The sequence below is a fragment of the Macaca fascicularis genome, chromosome 17 (assembly GCF_037993035.2).
Source record: "Macaca fascicularis isolate 582-1 chromosome 17, T2T-MFA8v1.1".
In the NCBI taxonomy this organism is placed as follows: domain Eukaryota; kingdom Metazoa; phylum Chordata; class Mammalia; order Primates; family Cercopithecidae; genus Macaca; species Macaca fascicularis.
In genome coordinates, this window is record NC_088391.1 from 59,901,245 (window position 1) to 59,912,892 (window position 11,648).

Genomic DNA, 11,648 nt, shown 5'->3' on the forward strand with positions numbered 1-11,648 from the left:
TGAATTAGACTTTGATTCTGCTCTCCGGGGCTGACTCCCAAAGACATTGTTTTCTAAGCTGTTATTCTAGCATTCACAGGCTTTAATGTGACTACATTGTTTTATCTATCAGGGAATTTGGTATTAATATTTATTTCTTATTATTACTCGCATTGACACACTCATATATTGTTGGTAAAGATCTTCTCCTTCAATATTCTCCTTTTTACACATTAAAATTACTTTAATAAAATTTAATAGGTAAGAAAGCTTATAAGAAAACATCATCATCCACATATGCTATACATATGCAATCAGTAAAATAAAAACAATAGAAAGCTATCTTTTCTATTTTCATAAAGTACAATTATCAATTAAGATTCTTCAGCAAAACAGAACCATATATAAGATCTGTGTATATATATATATATATATATACACACACACACACGCACACACACACACACACACACACACACATATAAAGGGACATTATTATGCCTCATTAAAACTTTATCCATATGTCTGGACAATACCCCATCTATTTAATCTTCTATATTTGGAGGCTGCATGTTCATATAGCCATCTACAGATAGCAAGTGGATGGGGCAAGGCAACCCTTGTATTCCTTTCTCCTCTTAAATTTCACTATCACTGGTTTCCCTGTTAATTCATTGAGGAAAAAGTTGGAAGTGAGGGGTAAATTCATAACAACTACAGTCTAAGGCCCACCAGTCCCCTGTTCCTTGTGACTAGATAACCTATCACAAGCTCTGAATCACTGAGCTCCTATATAAAATATTTATTATAAGGAATTAGTGCATACTATTGTGATGGTTAAAATTTGCAGCATAGGCTAGGAGGAGGGGGACTAGAAAGAAGCAGAGATTAACGTTGCAGTCTTGAGGCAAAATTTTTCCTATTTTGTCTTTAAAAGGAGGAGGAAGATCTATCTTGTATACATTCTAAAAATTATAAAACTTCATGTGAAGAACAAGTAAAACTGCATATTTGTATATACACAAATTTTTGTATAAGTTACTTAACGATTACAAAATATTAACTCAACTTTAATTTTGAAAAGCTAAGTTTGACAAATTATGTCAACATTTCATCAAAACATTTCTCTTCTTCCTTCATAGTTATTGACTGATAGCCAGACATATTTCCCACCCACCTTGCATTCAAGTGTGGAACTATAACCAAGATTTCTCCTGTGGAATGTCAGAAGAAGTGTCATGTGATGTGTTCCAGAGAGTTATTTGACTTTTCAACCCTCTTTTTTATCTTCTTCAGAATAAATTCATACTATAGTAAGAATCAAGAGTAAATAAGACAAAAAAATGAGGAAATCTGAGTTGTGTTCAGCATAAGGGCTTGCTACCCAGGGTCACCGTTCCTGGACTATTAAATTAATGATAAATAAAAGGTAGCTGTGCCTGGGTGATATGTGAATTATTTTCTTAAGATAAATTTAGTCTAACACAACTAATTTCCTTAGAAAGTACCTGTATTATTGTCATGCAGCTGTGGTAAAAAATTAACACAACATGGGTGTGGCTTAAAACAATGGGAATTTATTCTCTCACAATTCTGGAGGCAGGAAGGCCAAAATCAGGTTACCATGGTCCAAATGCATCCCTCCCAAAAATCCTATGTTAAAATATAATTGCCAATACAATAATAGTATTAAGAGGTAAGTCCTTTAGGAGGTAATTAAGTGATGAGTGAATAGGATTAGTGACTCTATAAAAGAAGTGCAAGCAAGTTATTCACCTCTTCCAATATGTGGGGACACAGCAATAGGGCACCATCCATGGAGCAGATGGAAAACCTTAACCGAGCACTAAATCTGATGCTTTGATCTTGAACTTCACAGCCTCCAGAACTGTGAGAAATGTGTTTCTCTTACTTAAAAATTAACCAATGCTGCCTCTGTCCTTAACATGGCCTTCTTCTCTTCCCTTTATATCCCACCTCTGTGTTTTTCTTATAAGGACTCTTATCACTGGATTTAAGACTTACTCAGATAATCTAGAATGATCTCATCTCAAAATCTCTAATATAATTACATCTGCAAAGACCTATATTTTCAAATAAAGTCACATTGAGAGGTTCTGGAAGTTAGAACGTGAACATATCTGTTGAACTCCACCATTTAACTCACTATAGTATCTTTTAGAAATTTTATAGAACATATCTTTTTTTATTCTGTAATTGCATTATTTATAATGCATCATATTGGTCATATAAGTATTTAGTAAATGCTTGCCTTTCTTAAGTAGAACCTTCCATGTTTTTGAATACTAGTTATAAATGTAATCTGATAGTCCCTATTTTCACTGACATTAAGATATGAAATTCATCTGTAACTTGAAATGAAAAGTTAGCCAAACTATAAAGGCAAAAATTCTTTTATTTACATTTTTCATTTCTAGGAGCAAGGGATTTGGTTAAAAAGAGATTCAAATATTAAACAACAGTTCCATCGCAGAACAGATCACTCTAGCATGATGTTAAAGTAGGACACTTTCTGCCTCAGTTTCAGCTGAAACATGTACAAAATAAAAGCAACAACTATTGAGACAATGAATTGTTTTAAAAAAGAAGGAAAATGGACTTCCAAAAAGGAACTTATTTGGAAAGATGTCTGTTTCTCTTTCCCCAAAACAACAACAACAACAACAAAAAAAAAAACAGAAAAGAGCTAAGAAAGGATGCTACTTCAAAATCCAACTATAATGAGAAAGGCTTCAGCAGAACAATTTGAAGTATAGGTGTTCTGGAAATTAAAGGACATGGAGAACTATTTCCTGGCCCGTGCTGGGGAAAGATAAAATAACCTGTAGAGTAAAGAGATGCATCTGCAAAATAATTGTTCTTCTTTCTGGTAATAGTTAATAAGTGCCTGAATTTCAGCAACCACATGACTTCTGTAGTAGTATCCATCTGGCCTCATTTTAGAAGGGCGTCTGCTCAAGAAGAAAACTATATCATAGCAAGAACTTCAGCAGTAAGAGGGTTCCTGAGAAATAAGCTGCAGCAGAAGAGTCATTGTCCACACAATGAGAAAGGTCCAGATGGGACAATCGCTGAAGAACTCACAAAAGCACCCATATCTTTAAGATCTTTCTTAATCATCTTCCACACCTACAGAATGCAGAGCCTCTTACAACATCTCAAGTGGAAAGAATTGCCTGTATGGAAGAAAGAGAAAGGATGATGGTCCTTCACCAGATGGTGATGGAAAACCTGTAGCAAGCCCTAGTTGAAAAACAGGGAAATTTACAGAAAGTGAATACAATATTCTATTGCAATGTATATTCATAAAATGAATTCATTCATGCACTATTTATAAGCAAGTGAATCAAGTCACCAAATTACCTTTTACACAATTTTCTGTGAGCTACCAGTGAAAACAGAGCAGAGAAACATGCCACTCAATTGAACACTCACACCTCATCTTATTGCCCTTTCCCAGTTTCCTCATGTGTTTGGCACAAAGGCAGCCCCTTCTCTTGAGTTTCTGTGCTTTTCCTGATAAAACGATACAGCAAAGTATCTCAAACATGAGTAATCCTCCTAGTTAGAGGAATCAATAAATAAAAAGCAGCAACAATAACAAAAAGAAAACAATAAAAATTTTGGGGACACATAAATAATTTATTTCTAATAAGAGAACATGAGATTCTGACTATAAGTTTTAAAATTAGAAACAATATATTATTGTATCTTTCAAATTCTCTACTAAATTTTATCCAAATATTTTAATTTTTAATATATTTTTATAAAATTTAAGTTCTTATGATAAGAGTATAGAAATGGTCACCCTTCTACAACTTACCTGAATGTATGAAACATAGTATTATAATCTATTATAACCTAAAAATTATACTATATTATTTTTTGGATAATTATTCCATAGAAACTGTTTGGCTACAAAAGGGTAAGTATATGGTTTATACATTTTTATATGAGAATAGTCAACTAAATCACAACCTCAAATTATCTATTGAGGTTATCCATAATGAGATTGGGAGTGATTAAAATAGACAATATAGTTTTCTACTGCTAAAAATTTGTCTGTGCATTCAAGAAGCAGGGGATAATAGTATTTTGTTTGCTATTGTCTGAAATTGTGTCTTCATATATAAACATTGCGACTATTTAAAAAAAAATAAACTTAATATAAACAACTTTAAAATGCCATATGGTAACAAACACCACACATACCTAAAATGTTAACATTGTAAATGCTTGTCTATTTAAAATAATAAAGCACATAATAAAATAAATATTACATAATAAAACTGACTAAAATACTAAAATAAACTATGACTCACCATAGAAATGACACAGATGCATTACCAATTACAAAATATTGAATAATTTGCAAACAAAAGTTTTCAATGCTTGTGCAAGATTTTTTTTCTATTGAACATTTTTTTTTGTATGTGTTTGTTTTTAGTTCTAAACTAATAAAACTCTTTAGAAGATAGGATTTTCTGAGAAGGTAGAGCAAAATGGCCAAATAGAACCTTCCAACAATTGTCCCCCAATGGAATTATCAAGGAGAACAACTCTCCACCTAGAAAACACCTTCAAAAGAACAAAATAATCAGATGAGAGAATCAAGTACCTGGTTGTTGCACAGTAACAAGAAAAGGCTAATTGAAGGGGACAGAAAGGACAGTTTTTCTTTGCCTACACGACCCCTCCAGCAAACCCAAGGCAGCTCAGTGCGGAGAGAGAAACTGTGGGCTTGGGAGAAGCAGAGTGATGTGATTGTGGGGCTTTGCATTAGAACTCAGTGTCAATTCATCACAGTGGAACTCAGTGCTGAATAGAATTCTGCCAGTTCTCATAGAGGAAGCATCTAGACAAGCCCTGGGCCAGAGAGAAATCTGCTGTCCCAGCAGGAAGAACCTGAGTCCTGGCTCACCACTGGCTGACTAAACTGGCTTTGGACACTGAACAAATTTCAGTGGCAGACAGGCTGTAATGACTGTTGCCCTTGATTGAGCTCCAGTACTGCTCTGATCTCAGAGGCTGTGGGCTTGGGTGTGAAACACGGAATGAAACACCAGCTGTGGTGTCCATAAGCATGTCTTTGTCATTCCTTCCTCAATTCCAGGCAATGCAGTATGGAGTGAGACTCATTTTTATTGGGAGAAGGAAATAGAAGAGTATAGAAGATTTTGTCTTGCAACCTGGTATCAGCCTAGTCACAGTTTACAAAACAGAGCACCAGGTGGAATTTCAAGTCCCCTATTTCATGACATTCTTGGAAATGATGCTTCCTGGGAATGATGTTTGCTGGCCCCATCCCAGGACAGAAAAGCATCTACTGACCTCTTAGGTTGAACGTGAGTCCCAGGTGGTTTCACCACCTGAAGACTAAATTTACTGTGGACCTTGACTAAACATCAGTGGCAGTCACAAAGTAGTGGTCGAGCTGCAGGCTTTGGGCAAGACCTGATTCTGCCCTGGTATCTTAAGCTGTGAGGTTTTGCTGTAACTTAGCATGTTGTCAGCTGCAGCAGGAATGGGAGTGCCTGTGTTACCCCTCCCCTTAACTCTAGACAGCCAAGAATGGTAAAAGACTCATTCCACTCGGGAGAAAGAGAAGGAAACGAGCAAGAAACTTTTCATGGGGACCCAGAGAAATCTCCCTTATCTTCTCAAAGTGCATCAGGACTGGTTATCCAGGAGTCTGCAAGAATCACAGCATGTCTGAACTTAACGGCACCCTCTAGTGCTGAAATTACTGCAGTGAACACAGGATTAGGAATCTCAACAGTCAGTCGTCCTCTTTGAATTGTTGGAAGTTTCTCCGAAGTAGGATAGGTACAAATAAGGCCAAACTTCCGAGATTGGAATAAATACTCAACTTCTCAATGAACAGACATTGAGAAATGTCCAAAAGCATAAAGAACATTTAGGAAAATATAACCTCAACAAATAGACTAAATAAGGTGCCAGGGACCAACCCTAACATGATGAAACTATGTGAACTATTTTTCCAGTAGAAAATTCAAAATAACTGTTTTAAGGAAGCTCTTTAAAGTTCAAGAAAACACATTGGATCAATTTAAAAATTTATCAGAGAAATTTTACAGAGATTAAAATACTTTTAAAATCAAAAATAAATCCTAGAGCTGAAAAACACAATTAACGAACTGAAAATGCACCACAGTGTCTTAACAGCAGAACTGATCAAGTAGGAGAAAGAGTTAGTGAGTTTAAGGACTGCCATTTAAAAATAAAGTCAAAAGAGAAGAAAATAAATAAATAATGTAAAAGACTGAATATGCTTACAAGTGTACTTCAAGACACAAGATCAGAAGGGCAAATCTAAGTCATTGGCCTTAAAGAAAGAGTCCAGAAAGAGATAGGAATAAAAAGTATATTCACAGAAATAACAACAGAGAACTTTACATATTTAAGGGAACATGAATGTACAGGTATAAGAAGGACAGAGAACACCAAGGCAATTCAATACAAATACCCCAAGTTATATAATAATCAAAATTTCAGAAGTGAAGGAAAAGAGAGGATACTAAAAACAGCTACACACAGAGATAATTAACTTATAAAGAAGGTCCAATTCATCTGGCAACAAATTTCTCAACAAAAACCACATAGCCCAGAAGGGAATGGGAATTTTGTCCCAAGCAAAGCAATCATTTAAGCATGAAGGAGAGATAAAGACTTTCCTTGTCAAACAAAAAATGAAAGAATTCCTCACTATCAGACTTATCTTTTAGGAAATGCTAAACATATAATCTATCTGATATGAATATTTTCTTCCAGTCTGTGGCTTGTCTTTTACTCTTTTGACAGTGTCTTCCAGAGAATAAATTTTTAATTATAATGAAATCTGACTTACAAATGATTTCTTTCATTAATTGTGCATTTGGTATTGTATGTCTTGCTCATTTAAGTTGGATTTTTTCCACTTACTGCGAAATTTCAGGGATTATTTTTAGTATTTTTGAATATAAATTCTTAATATGTTTTACAAATATTTTTTCTGAACTTTTAACTTGTGTTTTCATTCCCTTTAGAATCTGTTTCACAGAACACCCTTTTAATTTTAATGTAGACCAACATATCATTTTGTTTTTTATGATTTTGCTTTTTATGTTGTATGTAAAAACTTGTCAGTTAGATGACATAGAGGAATTATTGCGGTTTGGTTCCAGTCTACCACAGTAAAGCAAATATGTTAATAATGCGAGATACACAAATTTTTGGTTCTCTAGTGCATATAAAAGTTATGTTTATACTACCATCTCTTAAGTGCGCAATAGCATTGTGTCTGAGAAATGGATATATCTTGCCTTAAAAGTACTTTATTGCTAAAAAAAATTACAATAATCTGGGCTTCCAGTGAATCCTAATTTCAAATCTTCTTGTTGGTGGAGGTCCTTGCCTCAATTTTCATGGCTGTTGAGTGATGGGGGTGGGGATTGCTGAAAGTTTGGGTGGCTGTGGAAATTTTTTTAGAATAAGACATCAATAAAAATTTGCCACATTGGTCAACTCTTCCTTTCACAAAAGACTTCTCTGTAGCATGCAATGCTGTTTCATAGCATTTTCCTGCAGTAAAACTTCTTTCAAAATTAGAGTCAGTTTCCTCAACCCCTGATGCTGTAGCAACAATGATCATGCGCATCTGTGTGAAGAGACCACCAAACAGACTTTGTGTGAGCAATAAAGCCTTTTAATCACCTGGGTGCAGGCGGGCTGAGTCCAAAAAGAGAGTCAGCAAAGGGAGATAAGGGTGGGGCCGTTTTATAGGATTTGGGTCGGTAAAGGAAAATTACAGTCAAAGGGGGATTGTTCTCTGGCAGGCAGGAGTTGGGGGTCACAAGGTGCTCAGTGGGTGAGCCAGGATGAGCCAGGAAAAGGAATTTCACAAGATAATGTCATCGCTTAAGGCAAGGACCAGCCATTTTCACTTCTTTTGTGGTGGAATATCATCAGTTAAGGCGGGGCAGGGCATTTGCACTTCTTCTGTGATTCTTCAGTTACTTCAGGCCATCTGGGCGTATACGTGCAAATCACAGGGGATGCTATGGCTTGGCTTGGGCTCAGAGGCCTGACATACTGTTCTAAATCTTTTGTTGTCATTTCAATAACGTTTTCATTCTCTTTTTCAGGTGTAGAGTCTGTCTCAAGAAACCACATCTTTACTTACAGCATAAGAAGTAACTCCTCATTCATTCGAGTTTGATGATGAGATTGTAGCAATTCAGTCATATCTTCAGGATCCACTTCCAACTCTAATTCTCTTGCTATTTCTATCATATTTGCAATTACCTCCTCCACTGAAATCTTAAACCCCTCAAATTTATCTATTAGTGTTGAAATCAAGTTCTTTCAAATTCCTGTTAATGCTGCTGTTTTGACCTCTTCCCATGAATTACAAATATTCTTAATGGCACCAACAGTGGTGAATCATTTTCAGAAATTTTCTAATTTAATTGGTCAGATCTATCAGAGGAATCACATCTATGGCAGCTACAGCTTTACAAATGTATTTCTAAAATAACAAGACCTGAAAGCTGAAATAACTCCTTGAGTCATGGGCTGAATGTGATGCTGTGTTAGCATATATGAGAACAACATTAATCTCTGTGCATCTTCATCAGAGCTGTTATGTGACCAGGTACACAGGCAATCAGCAGTAATACGTTGAAATACATCTGTTTTTCTGAGCAGTAGTTCACAACAGTGGGTTTAAAATATTTAGTAAACTATTCTATAAGCAGATGTGTGGTTACCCAGGCTTTGTTGTTACATTTACAGAGCATAGTCAGAGTAGATTTAGAATAATTTTTAAGAGCCCTAGAATTTTTGAAATGGCAGATAAACATTGGCTTTCTCTTGAAGTAACCGGCTTCATTAGTCCCTAACATGATAACCAGCCTATATTTTAAGCTTTGAAGCCAAGCCTTGACTTATTTCTAGCTATGAAAGCTCTAGAAGGCATCTTCTTCCAAAAAAACAGTGTTTTGCCTATATCGAAATTCTGTTGTTTAGTGTAATCACCTTTAGTAATTATTTTGACTAGACCTTCTGGATAACCAGCTGCAGCCTCCACATCAGCACTTGCTGATTCATCTTGTCGTCTTCTGCTATAATATGCCCTCTTTCTTAAAACCTCAAGAACCAACTTCTGCTAGCTTTAAACTGTTCTCCTGAAGCTTTCTTACCTCTCTCATATTTCATAGCATTCAAGATCATTAGAGCCTTGCTCCAGGTTAGGTTGTGCCTTAAAATATTGAGTCTGGTTTGCTCATCTCTCTAGACCACTAAAACGTACTCTGCTATCAGCAATAAAGCTGTTTTGCTTTCCTATTGTTCATGTGCTCACTGGAGTAGCACATTTAATTTTTTTCAAGAACTTTTCCTTTGCATTTATAACTTTGCTAACTGTTTAGCACAAGAGGTCTAGATTTTGGCCTATCTCAGCTGTCAACATTTCTTCCTCATTAATCTTAATAATTTATTAATCATTTATAGCTTTTGATTTAAAGTGAGAAATTTGGCCAGGTTTGTTGGCTCAAATCTGTAATCCTAGCAGTTTGGGAAGCCAAGATGGGAGGATTGCTGGAACCCAGGAGTTCAAGACCAGTCTAGGAAACATGGTAAAACTGTCTCTACAAATTTTTTTTTAAAATTAACTGGGCCTGGTTCACACCTCTGGTCCCAGCTACTCAGGAGGTTGATGTGGGAGGATTGGTTGAGACTGGGAGGTCAAGGCTGCACTGAGTCCTGATTGTGCCACTGTATCCCAGCTTGGGTGACAGAGTGGGACCCTGTCTCAAACAAAAAAGGAAGTGGGGAAAGAGAAAGGATTCTCTGTTTCATTTGAACACTCAGAGGCATTTATAGTGTTTTCAGTTGGTCTGATTTCAATAGATTTGTGTTTCAGTACATAGAGCATCTCAGAGAGAGAGAGAGTTGGGGGACTGGTCACTTGTTGGAGCAGTCAGAAAACACAGCATTTACTGATTACATCTCAGGTATTATATGGACAGTAAGTATGAAAGAAAAATAAAGATTCTTACAATCTATGGCAGGGCCAAGAGTTCATCTTGAAGTTAATACAGCATCACCGTTACTCTCAAAGATTTCTCCTTAGTTTATTTGATACAATGTGTCCTGCAACAGCTCAAAACTTTGGAATTAAATGTGTTTCCGTTCTTAGTCACTTGGGAAAGTTATTTTCTTCTGAAGAACTCACTTTCCTCTTCTTTAAAATGCAAGTAATATCACCCACACTCAATCACATGTTTTAAGCATATTTAGTTATATTTTCTACTTTACTACCACAGAAAATAAAAAGCATTCTAATTTACAAATACATGTACAAGTTAAGGTGAACAGTATGCTTTCATGCATTGCAATATATAAAAATGTATCATCCTTATACATATTTTTTATATATAGGAAGATATATATATATATATATATATATATAAAATTTTCATTGTTGGTTGCTTTTCCCCCAAAAAAGTAAATTAATATATGACTAAAATTTATTTAAAAAACTTACTAAATAAGAAGAGCTTGAATGTTAGTTAACTTACACCTGTGATACTTAAGTTAATTTTTTTCTTTTGGGAGACAATGAATTTTCTTATGTTAAATAGATGAAGTCATCAGTGAGGACAGTCATTTTTTGTGTCTGCCGTTCAACCACTAGAATGATACACACCCACAGACTCTGTCACATATACTCTATGTTCAATAATAACTGCCTCAAATTTTTACTTTTTTCAACTAAGTCATAATGCAAAAAATACCTCTTTTTGAATTTATTAAATTTTAAATTTGTGTATCTAAAGTTCATAGTTTCTAAAATTAAGTGTGTAGACTTTTAAAAGAATAGACCCAGTTAATTTGGTAGAAATGTACTAATTCTCAAGTAAATGCTTACATTTCACTCAGCTAATCTTATTCTCAAATTTTTTCTAGTATATTAGTTAACTGTATGTTCCATTAAGTATGCATTCTGCAGAGTTAAATGAATTTATATTCATATATTAATAGCTTTAGTTCATTAGAAAATCTATATTCATACTTACTACAAGATTTCACAAAATTGCAGTTTTAATACAAAGAACAAGAGCAATTGTTAACAAGAACATTAAGCTGTCTAGTGAGCTGGAATTCTGAAGTTAAATTAATAGGGTAGCCTGTTTACATATCAATAAGAGTATGAAAATCAGGTCTAAATAATGGTGGAAGAATTGCAAATGGATCAACAAACTCTCAGTAAGTGAACATTTGTATGTTGTATAATGCAAAACTGGTACTTACTGATGCATTTAAATACTGTGCAACATATTCATGAATATGCTTTATGCATATCTTGTGACATTAGAGCTATAAGCAATTCATGTTAAGTTTGTGCAGAATATAAACATTATTTATGCATTTTTAAAAGTTAAATAACTAATCAAAAATTAAAATATTTCACTTCTTTTATTTTTGTCAGCAAGGAGATTATTTGGTTAGCATATATGCCTAAAATAATACAAATTTTCTGCTAAACTGTGTTTGCTTTTGCTAAGGCAATTATAACTGTAAGACATTTCAGTCAATCTAAGTGGAAAGTTTGGCTGCTATTTACAGTTTCCTGTTAAGATCCAAAA

At 34.8% G+C, this 11,648-nt stretch overlaps 1 pseudogene; it reads right to left on the reverse strand.

The window, feature by feature from the left end:
- Positions 1 to 524: 524 nt before the first annotated feature.
- LOC123569781 (small nuclear ribonucleoprotein F pseudogene) lies at positions 525 to 688 on the reverse strand (annotated as a pseudogene).
- Between the last annotated feature and the right edge of the window lie 10,960 nt (positions 689 to 11,648).